The sequence below is a fragment of the Antrostomus carolinensis genome, unplaced genomic scaffold (genome assembly GCF_000700745.2).
Source record: "Antrostomus carolinensis isolate BGI_N321 unplaced genomic scaffold, ASM70074v2 scaffold5321, whole genome shotgun sequence".
Lineage (NCBI taxonomy): Eukaryota > Metazoa > Chordata > Aves > Caprimulgiformes > Caprimulgidae > Antrostomus > Antrostomus carolinensis.
In genome coordinates this window covers 15,636-22,617 of record NW_010291874.1, presented here as the reverse complement: position 1 = coordinate 22,617, position 6,982 = coordinate 15,636, and positions in this window count along the sequence as shown.

Genomic DNA, 6,982 nt, shown 5'->3' with positions numbered 1-6,982 from the left:
CAAACAGAGTAAAAAACCACCCTATATTTAATTTTGTTTATGAAATACAGAAGCATCTGTATGTCATGAAAATCATTCTCCTCAGCTTCAGAAGACTGATGGATTTTAATTCCAAGTATGCAGTGGCTCCCAACAATGATTTCCATTTCTGTGCTACTGCTAACCCTCTGGATAAATGTGCCAGGAGTTTTAGGAATTGCTTTTCTGAGTTACTGGTGCAATAACTTTAGTTTGAAATTCTCAGGCCTCTCATAGTTTACCACAGAAACTTTATTAACTCCCAGAGCTGTTGCCAAGCAGGTATTTTATATCACTGCTGTGCAAGACTGGAAAAGGCAGACTCACTCAAGTCCAGATTCATTACAAAATATATTCATGTTTTGTGGTACAAATTCCTACAATAGGTTTTCTGAGATTCAAAGATTCATGTGAAAAGAAATGCCAAATATCAGCCTCTTTCTTCAGAGACACAAAAATAAATGAAATAAAGATGACACTAACTTGTGGATTTATCAGGGACACTAAAAATAGCTGTTGCATCCATAGAGAGACCCACGGGCAAATCTGGATGGGAGGCAATTCTGCTGTCATACCACGGCAGAACAGCCGTGGCACCCCGTATATAACAGACCTATACTCATTTGCAGAAACTGTACTACAGGCGGTCTTGCAGCAGCAAGATCTACTTCAGCATAACTGATATGCATTAGATGTTAATTAGCAGTAGCTTTATTAAATTTCTTAGTAGCCTATATGTTACAAATCTAGTTTTAGAAAGTATTTTAGTAAGTTAACAGAAAAGCTACTTCAGTCATCTTTTCAGAGAGATGGGGAAATAACATGTGTGGAACCTCTTCATACTGAAATCATGCTTTACCATCCTGACAGCTTTCTATGCTGAGATGATCAGCTTGGTGGATGAAGGGAGCAGTGGATGTTGCTTATCTTGACTTTAGTAAGGTTTTCAATGCTGTATCACATCCCATCCTTACTGACAAACTGATGGGAGTACAGACTTTGTCAGTGGACAGTGAGGGGGAGTGAAAATTGGCTGAACTGCCAGGCTCAGAGGGTTATCATCATTGGTACAAAGTCCAGCTGAAAGCCAGCCACTAGTGGTATACCTCTGCACCAACACGGGACAAACAAAGTTTTCTGTCTTCATGAATGACCTGGATAATGGGACAGGCTCCACCATCAGCAAGTTTCCAGTCAAACTGAGAGGAGTGGTTGATACACAGGATGGTTGAGCTGCCACTGAGAGGGGACTTGACAGGCCGGAAATTTGGACCAACAGGAACCTCATGAGTTCAACAAAGGGAAATGAAAAGTGCTGCTCCTGGGGAGGAACAACCCCATGTACCAGCACAGCCCAGAAAGTGGCTTTGCAGAAGACAACTTGCAGGTCCTGGTGGACAAAATGTTGAACATAAGCTAGCAATGTGTCCTCAATGATCAGGAAGGCAAATAGCTTCCTGGGTTGCACTGGGAACAGCAGATCGAAGGGGTGATTCTTCCCCTCTATTCAGCACTGGGGAGACACGACTGAGTGCTGGGTCCAGTACTGGACTCGCCAGCACAAGAAAGATGTGGACTTGCCGAAGTGAGTCCAGCAAACAGCTACAGAGATGATTAAGGGACTAGAGCATCCGACATACAAGAAGAGGTTGAGAAAATCTGGATTGTTTAGCCTGGAGAAGAGAAGGCTCAGGAAGAATCTTATCAGTGCTTATATGTTAGGGGAAGATGGAAAGAAGACAGAATCAGACAATGGTATCCAACAAAATGATGACAGGCAAGCACAAGGCACATTTGCTTGGATTTAAAGACAAGAAATTCCATTTAAACATAAAAGAAAACTTGCTTACTCTAAGAGTGATTGAACACTGGAACAAGTTGCCCAGAAATCTTACGAAGGCTCCGTTCTTGGAGATATTAAAAATCTGTCTGGATAAGGCTCTGGGCAACCTGCTCTAGATCACCTTGCATCAAGCAGCAAAGTTGGACGAGTCAATCTCAGAGGTTCCTTCTAACCTAAGCCATTCTGCAATTCTGTGAAACTTAAGTCCCAAAAGAAAATTACAGCAGATAACAGATTGCTCCTGTTATCCTCTGCATAACCTCCAAGCACTCTATAGAGTGATGAATCAGACTGGTAAGCTGACAACTGCAAGGACAAAGGCATCAGTTATCATGCACATAGCTATCACTTCTGTACAGCTTTCAACATCAAAACCTATTTTTACCACAACATTGGCCATAATAACCATGATGATCTCTCTAGATACTGCCTCAAGCAATAAAAAAAGATCATAGTTTAGCATCTTAAATTAATCCTTTATGCTGTAAAGCGACACACTATATTGTATTGTTTAGGGACTGCTCAGTGTCTTGATACAGCAGACCAGATCCACCCAACAGGATCCTCACTGACGTTACAGTAAGAAAGATGTCTCAGATATCTAGAATCTCCAATATAGAGAGATTTAGACAGAAACTATGAGCACTGTGGTCTTCAGTGACAGAGTAGCTGAAAATCTGGAGATCCAAATGTTTTCAGACTTTACACAAGTTCAGACCTGGATATATCATCTAGAATCTGTTGCTTAAAGAAAGCCTGGGCAACACCCAGAGTTTCTCTTACGAGGCTGTATTGTTCTTCTCCAAAATGGAAAATGCTGCTGATAGAACCCAAACACAGCACAATGGGCTACAGTTTCAAATGACCTTCTGTATACTCATTCACACTCCTTAATGTGAAGGTATGCTAGAAACCACCTTGGGCTTCACACAGCCCTGCAAGGGTTAGATGTTAAATTCTGAACAAGCCAAAGTACTTCCCTGTATTCTAACCTTTCTTCAGCCTCCCATCCATGACTCAGTTTGCCAGGTACCAGGCTTTGCTCCCCGACTTCTACTTCACATGTAGTTATGCAGCTTCAGAAGCCATCATCCAGTTTTCATGGAAACTTAATTTCCAAGTTTATAGTTTAGTCACTCTTCAGCTGCTCATGCAGCGTGTAGCTTCAGGAGGAACACATTCCTGATTAATTCTAATCAATACACCAATGCTTTAGATGCCATTTCGCATGCTCCTCTGGGTAATGCCAGCACTGATTAATTGCAAGTACAAGTCAGGATGTTCTCTTAGAGGTAGTGAAATGTGCTAGAACTCTCAAGTAAAATCTCAAGCCAGAATACTTGCATCCTGCATTTGTCTGTCTTAACGGATAAATGATTTTGAATCCAATTAACACACATATACTCGCTGGGTGCTCTTTCATCCTGCGAAAGAGGAGTTTCAAAATGCTTGATTCCAGCAAGCTTTGGGACTTCAGATTGACGTCCCATGTACAGCAACCACCTTTGTGACCATTCTCCAGACATCCCCCTACATCTGGAAGGCAGAATTAATTTCCATGCTGTCAGCCAGCCTGACTCCTGTGTTGCTACCTATGACTTCAGTACAGTGCACTGTTGGTTTGCATAAGTTAAATTTCACCCAGAACACCATCCCAGCCTGGCTCTGATAAAGCCACTGCTTTCTCAAATTTAGAGGCTAGTTTGAAAGCAAAAGTCTTCAACATATGAGAAGAATATGGAAACAATGAGAAAAAAAAAAAATGAAGAACCAACTCCTACATCCTATTGCCTTATATATAGCAAATGAGGGCTCGATGCACCTGAGCTGTGGTGTGAGAAATGAAGAGCTGCATGGCCCCTTCCGGGTCACCATTCAGCTTGTACGCTCCCAGCAGCTATTGGTAAGAGGTTGAGGGAAGATGGTCACTTCAAACTCTCCTCTCCCCTTAAGAAAAAAGGTCTCAGAATTCAGGCTGTGTTTTGCTCTCTCATCTCCACTTGCCACAGAAAAAAACCTGTGAAATTTAACAGACTTTTCATACTTAAATTAAGTTACAGTGCGATTTTATTTTGCCAGGTCCAGGTTCTCTCCCATCTAAAACACTCTCATTGTTACCAACACTTATCATGGAATGCCTGGGAGGAAAATGCAATGTATCTTGGCAAGGACTTAGTTTATCTCTTTGGTAAAAGGTTCAGTGAACTTTTGTGAATTACAAAATTAAACAGCAATAATAGTAGCTGCATCAGACTATTTCACCTCAAAATCCACCTGCGCCACGATAAAGGTAGTGAAAAAATTAGAAGTTGATTTTTGAGAACAAAACCTTGTTAAGGGCAGAATTAAAAATTATCAGTAGGATTCCAAAAGATAATTTTCCCCCTTCACTAGATGAACTGGTGAGAGAACATAACTTTCTCCATCCTGCGTGCCATTGCATAATTATACAGGAGTTTATAACATGTTTTAATCTTGCCTCCATACTGTTCCAGACTTTCTTTTGCTTCAGCAATTAATTGGCACTGCACAAAGAAAGAACCAGACTAGACCTTTTCCGGCTACAGCAAACAGAAAATTAAAGATGTTTTCAAGAAGATGTCAATACAATTCTAAGAGACAAAAGGAGAAAAAAATAAAATGACCCATAGGAGGCTGTGTAAATTCTTTTCTCATTAGTTCAAACAATACAATACACTGCCTTGTAATTGCTTGTAATTATCAACTTTAAATTAATTTCAGTTTACTCATCTTAAAATTACTTAAAAGACATCAGGGCCTGAATTTGATGCATGATAATTATGGTCTTGAAAAGGATCTACTTTCTAAAATGGTAACAAGTAAAGTTACTGTATACTAATGAAAGAGATTATTTAGCATTAAAGGAGATAATTCTTGATGTGCAATGCAGAAATTTTGCAACGCAAACTCTACTGCTCACAGATCATTCTACTTCAGAAGAGAAAGAAAATGGTATACATTTTCCTGTGTTGATTTAACACCAGTTGTCCTCCTGCCCTTTTCTATGGCCCTTTGCATAAGCCAGACGTAACTGTTGGCGATAGGTTAAATACAGTTAAGACCTTTAGTAGTGTCACTGGATCAGACCTTTAACGTCACTGTGACTGGTTCCAGGAATGCTTCCCTGCCCTTCCCTCAAAATGTCTTTAGAAGATGGCTTCACAAAAGTTTTGTGATAAAGAAGATTAAATAACTGTAATTATTTTCTTTCCTTTTACTCTTTTAATGCTTTTAAGATAAAACTAATAACACTGCCCTTCCCAAGAAAATGCTCTGTAATTCTGCTAGGTTTGACTGCGGAGTCAGACACAGTATGTAATTACCTTGCCTAGAACAGGAGACCAACAAGATTTTGACCCCAGACTGCAATGGTATCGCCTCACGTGGGCTGGGAAGGAAGCTAACTTTACTCTCTTTTTAGGATTGCAATGTTGGGCTCTTTTGTACAGCTGCTCTACTGAGAATTGTACAACAGGGAAGACATTGCAATATGGCAGAAATTGCTTTAGGGTTCAGCAAGACACAAGTAGCCCATAAAGGATATTTTTATGTCTTACTTATTCTTGGATAACAATGGAAGTTTGCAATTAAGCCATTAGAATTTCATTGGTAATACAATCTCCTCCTGTATTTAGAGCACGCTACAAGACCAAAACACAACTCTACAAGGGAAAATTTATTAAAACGGCAGAATATAAAACCTACAGAAAAATATATTTTCCTGTTAACTTTGATAGCATTAAAAATATTAATTTTTAAATATCTCTTTCCTTAGCATCTCCTAGAAAAATCATTGTTACAAAGATTTTGCTTTACTAACCTGGTTGAAGTAAATTCCCTGCCCTGAAAATCTGATGACTTACATTTGAGTGCTGTAAATAATTGAATTAGATAAGTAACTGAAGAACTGCAGCCCTGCAATTAAATCTAATTCTTGTGATTACAAATGAGAATCTTTTAATGGAATTTAATACAGACAGAGTCTCTGGAAGAAAGAGCACAGGAACTGCAGAGGGATTCAACAACACTCAATGAGATTATGCTGTTTGGTGGAGGGCAAACTTCTTGCCAGTAGAGTAATCTAGCACCCCTTTGCACTGGAATGTAACCCACAAAATGGCAGGGTTATTGCTAGTTCAGTTTTCCTTTTTAAAATGTCTGTGGAAAGAGTAACCCAGATACTTGTAGGATGATTTTTGTTTCTAACCACTCTACAATGTAAACTTAATGCTACAGGCATGCTAAGAAACTTGTCTACTCAAAAGCTCTGTTGGCCAAGTTGGGCTAAGACATGAGAAAGTATTGTTGTTTTTTTAAACAACAGAACAATTTATTTTAATTAGCCACTTCATCACATCCAATAAACAGTTCTCAGTTTTTCATGGGAGCTCCTCAGTGACATGACATGAGTAATCACTCCAGTAAGAGACTATTGCAATTGCAAATACAGTAGAGCTAAATTTGCCCAGAGGAACATGTTCATCTGGCACTAATTTTCCTTTCTGTTTCCCAGTTAAACTGTGCAAGATGGAGAAGACTTTCTTCCACCTCTTGACAAGTATACAGTTGGAGGCACTCCTGGGATGCTACAATTAGTAATCTGAGATGTAGCACCAAAACTGATGTCAAAAGAACAGCAGTTCAGCACACTTTTCTGATCCACAATGGCTCTTTAATGTCACCTCCTCTTGTAGTCCTCTCCCTATTTGCATATGAGCTTGATTACACTTCCTTTAATGAAACTAACACTGCCAAAAAATGAGATTTCACTGTATGAAACCAAATTACAAGAACTGCTGGCAGCATGTAAGCCAAGGCAATCCCGGTAACACTTAGCATTCATACAAACTATTACATCTTCAGATGCTTATACAGACCTCACAACCCCTTAACAAAGAAATCAACACCTCATTTTTCAGGTGGATGAAAAGGAGGCACAGGAAGGTTACACGACTCATTTAGTCAATAACTACATGGCAGAACTAGGATCAGAGACAAAATTGTCTGATTCTAGGATCAGAGACAAAATATTCCTATGTCCTAATCCACTGCATCATGCTGCTTCTGATGAGGGTAATTAAATTTCATGCTTCAGGGAGT